The 9,537-nt window shown below is 49.5% G+C and overlaps 1 pseudogene; it reads right to left on the bottom strand.

Annotated features, from left to right (window-relative positions):
• Positions 1-696: 696 nt before the first annotated feature.
• Positions 697-2,219, bottom strand: LOC105483485 (neugrin-like; annotated as a pseudogene).
• Between the last annotated feature and the right edge of the window lie 7,318 nt (positions 2,220-9,537).

Genomic DNA, 9,537 nt, shown 5'->3' with positions numbered 1-9,537 from the left:
AGCCAGGGTAACAGAGCAAGACCCTGTCTCAAAAAAAAAAAAAAAAAAAAAAAAAAAAAAAGTTCACGGACAAACCTTTTAAAATCTTTTTAATTTTAAAGACTATATGTTCATTGTTCATTGCAATGTGTATTAAAAATATATAATGAGGCCAGGCGTGGTGGCTCACACCTGTAATCCCAGCACTTTGGGAGGCCGAGGCGGGTGGCTCACAAGGTCAGGAGACCGAGACCATCCTGGATGACACAGTGAAACCCCGTCTCCACTAAAAATACAAAAACTGAGCCGGGCGTGGTGGCGGGCGCCTGTAGTCCCAGCTACTCAGGAGGCTGAGGCAGGAGAATGGCCTGAGCCCGGGAGGCGGAGCTTGCAGTGAGCTGAGATCACGCCATTGCACTCCAGCCTGGGCGACAGAGTGAGACTCCGTCTCAAAAAAAAAAAAAGAAAAAAGATATATATATATATATATACACACACACACACACACACACACACATATATATGTATATTACCATCAGGCACTTAAGTTCATCAATAATATATTTTAAATGAGGCTAAACTTAAAAAATGAGTTTCTTCCTTTTTTGCTTTTTGTTTATTTATTTTGACTGCTACATTTTCCTTTATTTCGCTTGTAAGGAAAACCAATCAACTAAGTTGTCCCAAAACTGTTAGTGTTCACCGATCAAGAAGGAAACGAGCTCGGAAGACAAACTTTTCACTTCCTCTCAAACATATATTGCAAGTATCACGAAAAATTGTAACAACACATGCAACACGGGCTGGTTTTCAACATACAGAGAGCCCAAGCAAGAAGAGTGAGTGCCGCAGATCTACAGAGGTCAGACTGGGAGCACTGCTCCAGGAAGTCTGAAGCTACCCACGCCGCTCTTTCCTCCCACAGTCCAGGCTCATCACTTCTTCCTGTTCCAAGGGGACTCATCCATATGCAGAAATCCAGGCTGCTCCATATATATTAATATTCGCCCAGCTGTGTTTCACGAGGCATCTCCACAAGCCAATCCCAGACTCAGATTCCGTACAGGAAGTTCCCGTTGCTGTCAAAGAACTCTCGGCCCCTCTGCGCTACTTGGCTGCTGAAGTTACCTGGTTCCTCTGCCTCCAACTCCTCCAGCTTCTGCTCACTTGGCAACGCAGCATCGCCGGTTCTTCTGGTGCTCCCAGCATCACTGGAGAACTTCTGCAGCTCTCGCTGATGACCTAGGGGTGCAGCAACAGGCACACCCTCTCCTCCAGGTCCTGGATTTCTTTATTTCTTCCCTTCCATCTCCTTGGTGTATTTGTCCTGTGAGGGTCTGACTCTATCACTTTCTTTTTTTTTTGAGATGGAGTCTGGCTCTGTCGCCCAGGCTGGAGCGCTGTGGCACGGTCTCCGCTCACTGCAAGCTCCGCCTCCCGGGTTCACGCCATTCTCCTGCCTCAGCCTCCTGAGTAGCTGGGACTATAGGCGCCCACCACCACGCCCGGCTAATTTTTTGTATTTTTAGTAGAGATGGGGTTTCACCGTGTTAGCCAGGATGGTCTCGATCTCCTGACCTCGTGATCCGCCCACCTCGGCCTCCCAAAGTGCTGGGATTACAGGCGTGAGCCACCGCGCCCAGCCAACTCTGTAACTTTCAAAGCTGTGCTGTGATTAGGGTCTCTGGATGAGGCTTCATGCCTGGGCATAAGCAAAGAGCCTGATACAGAGTGGCCTGCAGGGAGCGGCTTTGACATATTTCCAGAGCCCGGGAGCTGCTGGAGCGAATAGGCAAGCCCAGCTTTCTTAAGGACTTTTTGATCCTGCTTCAGTGTCTGCTCCAATGTGGGTACAAACTTGCCATTTAAAACTCTTTGGATCACATCAGTGCTGACATCAAAGCCTTCAGCCAACCTGGGAACTGGTCAGGACTCTGGAAATTCCTCATATAAATATCGGATCTGCTCCATGGCTTCCCAGGATTCTGGGTGGGGCACCAGGTGCCTCCATTTGCCTCTGAATTTTCTGGAATCGGATTTTTTTTTCTGTCGTTTCAGGGTGCCGGGGCAGAAGCCATGCATGGAAGCAGAATGGATGTTTGAAGAGCCTCAGGTTAAATCATAGAGGGCCCAGCCCTCTTCACTTTGATGGCAAGGGCAACCTGTCCTTATTGCCAGCTTAGAGCTGCTCTGTACACCCAGAAAGCTAACACCTAGAACTCTCCTAAGCATGCCAAACTCTCTAACGGACAAACCTTTTAAAATCTTTTTAATTTTAAAGACTATATGTTCATTGTTCATTGCAATGTGTATTAAAAATGATGAAATACGTCACTAGTGAAGGGACCAGTGGTCCCAGGGGATCTGAATACCTGACGCTGTGCCCCTGACAACGGGTAAGAAGGAATAACAGCGGCAGGATGCCCAGCACCAAGGGGGCATGGCCTGGGGTGCCAGGGCATGAGGCCCTGCTTCAAGCTGAGGGCCCAGGGAGAACCTCTCCACCCCCTACAGCTCCCATTCCAACGGCTCCCAGTCAGAATGGGGGTCTGGCTCCCAGCCGATAGGGCCTAAGCCCGCCACCCCCTGGGTCGTGAACCCACAGCAAGTGAAGGCAGCGTGAACACACCTGCCCAGCAAGAGACTCAGGGTAACTGCATGTCAATGCAAACCAGCCTTCAGCAGTCTGCTACCCTTTTTGGATTTTTTGTTTTTGTGTTTGAGACAGAGTCTCCCTCTGTTGCCCAGGCTGGAGTGCAATCTCAGCTCACTGCAGCCTCTACCTCTCAGGTTCAAGCGATTCTCCTGCCTCAGCCTCCAGAGTAGCTGGGATTACAGGCACTCACTACCACACCTGGCTAAGTTTTTGTATTTTTAGTAGAGATGGAGTTTCACCATGGTGGCCAGGCTGGTCTTGAACTCCTAACCTCAAGTGATTCACCTGCCTCAGCCTCCCAAAGTGCTGAGATTACAGGCATGAGCCACCATACCTGGCCAAAAAATGAGTTTCTTTAAAGAAAAAAATTAACCCCAGAATAGTCCAGGCAGTACTGGGATAAAGTAACCACTGTGGGTGTGATTTGGGGTGCCTGAACTGCGGGGCACATGGCCTCCCCTGCACCTCTTAGGGGCTGAGTTTGGTTGCCAATAACAGAAAACCCCCACAACAGTGGCTTAAACAAGATAGGGCTTATTTTTCTCTCATGCAGCAACAAGTCTGAGGGTGGCGCTGTGTAATGTCCTCCCCAAGGTTGTCAGGGACCCAGGCTCCTCTGGGATTCTCTGTCTTGCCCTCTGCATTGGTCAGTGTTCTCCAGGGAAACAGAACCAATAGGCTGGATGGATGGACGGATAGATCGATAGATGGCTAGATTGACAGGTTGATAGGTGGACAGATAAAGAGATGGTAGATGGGGTGGGAGATGACTTCAAGAGGTTCATGTTGGCTGGTGCGGTGGCTCACGCCTGTAATCCCAGCACTTTGGGAGGCTGAGGCAGGTGGATCACTTGAGGTTAGGGGTTCGAGGTTTGAGACCAGCCTGGCCAACGTGATGAAACCCCATCTCTACTAAAAATATAAAAATTATCTGGGCATGGTCGTGGGCATCTGTAATCCCAGCTACTTGGGAGGCTGAGGCAGGAGAATCACTTGTACCCGGGAGGCGGAGGTTGCAGTGAACCAAGATTGTGCCACTGCACTCCAGCCTGGCCACAGAGCGAGACTCTGTCTCTACATAAATAAATAAATAAATAAATAAATAAATAAATAAGCATCATCTGTTGCCACTATCAATACAACCAGGGTTCTGGTAATGAGGAAGGATGGGAGAATGGGTGTTGGGCGAGCACGCAGAAGTCTCAGCCACCTTCCTTGTGTCATGGATGGCAAAGCTGAGGCCCAGAGAGGGATGCAATATTCTGGCTCAAATGCTGCTCACAGCTTCTGAAAAATCAGGATGTGTGGCCCCCTCATGCTGCATCACCTTCCCCAGTCTCCTCCCAGGTTCCCATCCCCCGGCTCCTAGCAGAGCCGAGCAGACCACAGGACCTTTCACAAATGCCCAGGGCACTCTGCCAGCTGCCTTCAAGTTTCCCAGCCCTGCTGTGCCGATGCCTTTGCTTAGCCTGTCCCTTTCTGTCCTCTGCTCATGCCTGGAAGACCTCACAACTCCAACTGACCGTGACCCTATCTGTCCTGTGGGAGAAGGTCCTCTCTGTTCTGGGCCTCTGCAGGGATGTGACCTCATCCCTAAAATAGGAGCGATGGCTGGGAGTGTGGCTCACGCCTGTAATCCCAACGTCTTGGGAGGCTGAGGCGGGAGGCCTTCAGTCTTTTTGTTGTTGTTGTTGTTGTTGTTGTTGAGACAGGGTCTCATTCTGTCACCTGGGCCAGAGTGCAGTAGTGCAATTATGGCTAACAGCATCCTTGACCTCCTGGACTCAAGCAATCCTCCCACCTCAGCCTCCTGAGTGGCTGGGGCTACAGGTGTGCTACCACACCTGGCTAATTGTTTCATTTTTATTTTTGTAGAGATAAGGTCTCACTCTATCCCCCAGGCTGGAGGGCAGTGGCATGATCATAGCTCACCCACTTCAGCCTCCCAAGTGGCTGGGCCTATCGTCACGCACCACCACATCTGGCTTTTTTTTTTTTTTTTTTTGAGACAGAGTTTTGCTTTTATCAGGCTGGAGTGCAATGGCATGATCTCAGCTCACTGCAACCTCTGCCTCCTGGATTCAAGCTATTCTCTTGCCTCAGCCTCCTGAGTAGCTGGAATTACAGGCATGCGCCACCACGCCCAGCTAAGTTTTGTATTTTTAGTATAGATAGGGTTTCACCGTGTTGGCCAGGTTGGTCTCGAACTCCTGACCTCAGGTGATCCACCCACCTCAGCCTCCCAAAGTGCTCCCAAAGCATGAGCCACTGCACCGGCTTTTTTTTTTTTTTTTTTTTTTTTTTTTTTTTTTTTTTAAAGAAACAGGGTCTCTCCCTATAGTCCAGGCTGGAGTGCAGTGGTGCAATCATAGCTCACTGCAGCCTCCAACTCTTGGACTTATGGGATCCTCCACCTCAGTCTTCTGAGAAGCTGGGACTACAGGCATGCAGCAACATGTCCAGCTTTTATATATATATATACACACACACACATACACACACACATACACACACACACACACATACACACGCACACACATACACACACATACACACACATACACACACACACACACAATCACACATACACACACATACACACACGCACATACACACACACACAAACCTGGGCAACAAAGTGAGACCCTACCCCTACAAATTTTTTTTTTTTTTTTTTTTTGAGACGGAGTCTCGCTCTGTCGCCCAGGCTGGAGTGCAGTGGCCGGATCTCAGCTCACTGCAAGCTCCGCCTCCCGGGTTCACGCCATTCTCCTGGCTCAGCCTCCCGAGTAGCTGGGACTACAGGCGCCCGCCACCTCGCCCAGCTAGTTTTTTTTTTGTATTTTTAGTAGAGACGGGGTTTCACCGTGTTAGCCAGGATGGTCTCGATCTCCTGACCTCGTGATCCACCCGTCTCGGCCTCCCAAAGTGCTGGGATTACAGGCTTGAGCCACCGCGCCCGGCCCAAATTTTTGTTTTAATTTAAAAATACATTAGCTGGGCTGGGCACAGTGGCTCATGCCTGTAATCCCAGCACTTTGGGAGGCAGGAGTCCCCACGCCATGCAGGGTGTGGAGCCAACAGCAGCTTGTACAGCTGGCAGTGGCTGAGGACAGGAACTTCAGGCTCTGGTTGGCTGCCTGAGGCCTTTTGCCTGCACCACAGTGGGCCCAGAAGAGCCAGATTTTACAGCCTCAGGGGCAACCCTCACTCCAAAGGCCGGGAGGCAGTAGATTAAAAAATAGCCAAGCCAGGCGTGGTGGCTCATGCCTGTAATCTCAGCACTTTGGGAGGCTGAGGCAAGCGGATCACCTGAGGTCAGGAGTTTGAGACCAGCCTGGCCAACATGGTGAAAACTCACCTCTACTAAAGATACAAAAATTAGCCGGATGTGATGGTGGGCACCTGTCATTCCAGCTACTCAGGAGGCTGAGGCATGAAAATAGCTTGAACCCAGGAGGTGGAGGTTGCAGTGAGCTGAGATCATACCACCGTACTCCAGTCTGGGCAACAGAGCAAGACTCAGTCAAAAAACAAAACAAAACAAAACAAAAACAAACAAAAAAAACCCTAAAACAAACAACAACAAAACCCAGCCAGGAGTATTTGGAGCTCTGGCGGGACCATTCCAAGGGGGTGATCCACACAGTCTCCCGTAGCCCCAGCAGTCCCCTGCTCCCTAGCCGCACCCTGCACTGACTTTTCACCGCGCCACTCCCACATGGAGCTTCCGCAGTAAACTATCTCCGAGTCTGCTTTTGGGGAGCCCAGGCTGAGAGAGGAGGTCTTCGAGGAGGACCCTCTGTTCCAGGGGAGGCAGCCTGGTGCCTCCAGGGGACACTAAGAGCTTTAAGTACCTCCAAGAGGTCACATTGTGTGCAGAAATTTATGCTGAGTTTCGCAGTCTGGGTAGAAACAGCACTTCCAGTTTTCCTTCCCCCACATGCTTAGAATTGTCTTGGGCTACTGCTCAGAAATGTGGGTGGAGGATTACCCAGGTGCCGAGGCAAGAGACTGAAGGCACACACTGTTTCAGTATAATACAGAAAATAGTTACAATAAGAATAATCATAATACAAATTAGGTATAGAGATGATCAGGGACAATTATCAATCATTATTATAAACATTATTGGCCGGGCGCGGTGGCTCAAGCCTGTAATCCCAGCACTTTGGGAGGCCGAGACGGGCGGATCACGAGGTCAGGAGATCGAGACCATCCTGGCTAACACGGTGAAACCCCGTCTCTGCTAAAAATACAAAACAATTAGCCTGGCGTGGTGGCGGGCGTCTGTAGTTCCAGCTACTCGGGAGGCTGAGGCAGGAGAATGGCGTAAACTCGGGAGGCGGAGCTTGCAGTGAGCTGAGATCCGGCCACTGCACTCCAGTCTGGGTGACAGAGCGAGACTCCGTCTCAAAAAAATAAATTAAAAAAAAAAATAAATAAACATTAATCATTAACTTTTAATATGACTCTTTGTTGCATTACTGATATAACCTAGGAATAACTGGCGGGTATAGGGTCAGGTGCTGAAGGGACATGGTGAGAAGTGACTTAGAAGGCAAGAGGTGAGCCCTCTGTCACGCCCGCATAAGGGCCGCTTGAGGGCTCCTTGGTCAAGCGGTAACGCCAGTGTCTGGGAAGGCCCCCGTTACTTAGCAGACCTCAAAAGGGAGTCTCCTTTCCTTGCAGGAGTCAGGGAACACTCTGCTCCACCAGCTTCTTGTGGAAGGCTGGATATTATCCAGGCCTCCCCACAGTCATCCAGAGGCCTAAACCCCTCCCTGTGGTGCTGTGCTTCAATGGTCATGCTCCTTGTCCACTTTCATGTTCCTCCCGTACTCCTGGTTCCTCTTTGAAGTTCATAGTAGATAGCGGTAGAAGAAATAGTGAAAGTCTTAAAGTCTTTGATCTTTTTGATAAATGCAGAGAAGAAAACGCTGATAGATGCTGCCTTCCCTCTCTGCTTTGGCTACCTAAAAGGGAAGGGCCCCCTGTCCCATGATCACGTGACTTGCCTGACCTTATCAATCACTTGGACAACTCACCCTCCTTACCCTGCCCCCTTGTCTTGTATGCAGTAAGTATCAGCGCGCCCAGACATTCGGGGCCACTACCTGTCTCCGCATCTTGGTGGTAGTGGTCCCCTGGGCCCAGCTGTTTTCTCTTCATCTCTTTGTCTTGTGTCTTTATTTCTTATGATCTCTCATCTCTGCACACAGGGAGAACACCCGCTAAGCCTCGTAGGGCTGGACCTTACACAGAAGGAAACGTATCATTAGAAAGAATCAGGTGGAATGTCCCTGTGTTTTCCCAAATGAAAAAGGAAGATGAGTCAGAAGCATATTATTATTATTACTACTTTTTGAGACCGAGTCTCACTCTGTTGCCCAGGTTGGAGTGTAGTGGCATGATCTCTGCTCACTGCAACCTCTACCTCCTGGGTTCAAGTGATTCTCCTGCCTCAGCCTCCCGAGTAGCTGGGATTACAGGTGCATGCCACTACCACTCAGCTAATTTTTGTATTTTTAGTAGAGATGGGGTTTCACCATGTTGGCCAGGCTGGTCTCGAACTCCCGACCTCAAATGATCCATTCGCTTCGGCCTCCCAAAGTGCTGGGATTACAGGCATAAGCCATTGCACCCGACCTTTAATTTTAAAATTTTAAAAATTATTTATTTATTCTGAGAGACAGGGTTCCACTCTGTCACCCAGGCTGGAGTGCAGTGCCACAATCATGGCTCACTGCAGACTCAAATCCTGGTCTCAAGTGATGTTCTCGCCTTGGCCTCCTGAGTAACTGGGACTGCAGATGTGCACCATTATGCCCAGCTACTTTTTTGATTTTTTTTTTTTCTTCTGGTAGAGATGAGGTCTCCCTATGTTGCACAGGCTGATCTTGAACTCCTGGCCTCAAGTGATCCTCCCATCTCAGCTTCCGGAGCAGCTGGGACTACAGGTGAGCACCACTACACCAAAATTTTGAAATGTTTTTTGTGTAAACAGAGTCTTGTGTTATTCAAATGATCCTCCTGCCTTGGCCTCCAGAGCAGTTGAGACTAGAGGCATATACCAACACACCCAATTAAAAAACATTTTTTGTATAAACAGTGTCTTGGGCCTGGCACAGTGACTGACACCTATAATCCTAGCACTTTGGGAGGCCAAGATGAGCAGATCACTTGAGGTCAGGAGTTCGAGACCAGCCTGGTCAACATGGTGAAACCCCATGTTTACTAAAGATACAAAAATTAGCTGGGCGTCATGGTGCTGGCCTGTAGTCCCAGCTACTCAGGAGGCTGAGGCAGGATAATTGCTTGAACTTGGGAGGTGGAGGTTGCAATGAGCTGAGACTGGGCCACTGCATTCCAGCCTGGGTGACAGAATGAGACTCCATCTCAAACAACAACAACAACAACAACAACAAAACAAAACAAACAAAAAAAACCAGAGTCTTGTTGTGTTGCCCAGGCTGGTCTCTAACTCCTGGCCTCAAATGATCCTCCTGCCTCGGCCTCCAGAGCAGTTGGGACTATAGGCATACACCACCACACCCAATTAATTTTTTTTTTTTTGGTATAAACAGGGTCTTTTTGTGTTGCCCAGGCTGGTCTCAAACTCCTGGAAGCACAGGTCATGCTAATTCCACTGAGGAGGCTGAAGATGCATGCCCCATGCTATCTTCCTGATGTTTTTGTATAGATAAGGGGCCTAGTCAGTCCGAGCTGTCAGTCCGAGCTGCTACAACAAACTCCCGTAGATCGGACGGCTTATAAACAACAGATATTTATTTCTCCTCTAAGATCACAAGATTGGGGCCGGGCGTGGTGGCTCACACCTGTAATTCCAGCACTTTGGGAGGCCAAGGTGGGTGAATCACGAGGTCAGGAGATCGAGACCA

This window comes from Macaca nemestrina, chromosome 4, assembly GCF_043159975.1.
Source record: "Macaca nemestrina isolate mMacNem1 chromosome 4, mMacNem.hap1, whole genome shotgun sequence".
Lineage (NCBI taxonomy): Eukaryota > Metazoa > Chordata > Mammalia > Primates > Cercopithecidae > Macaca > Macaca nemestrina.
This window is presented reverse-complemented; position numbering and strand designations above follow the sequence as displayed.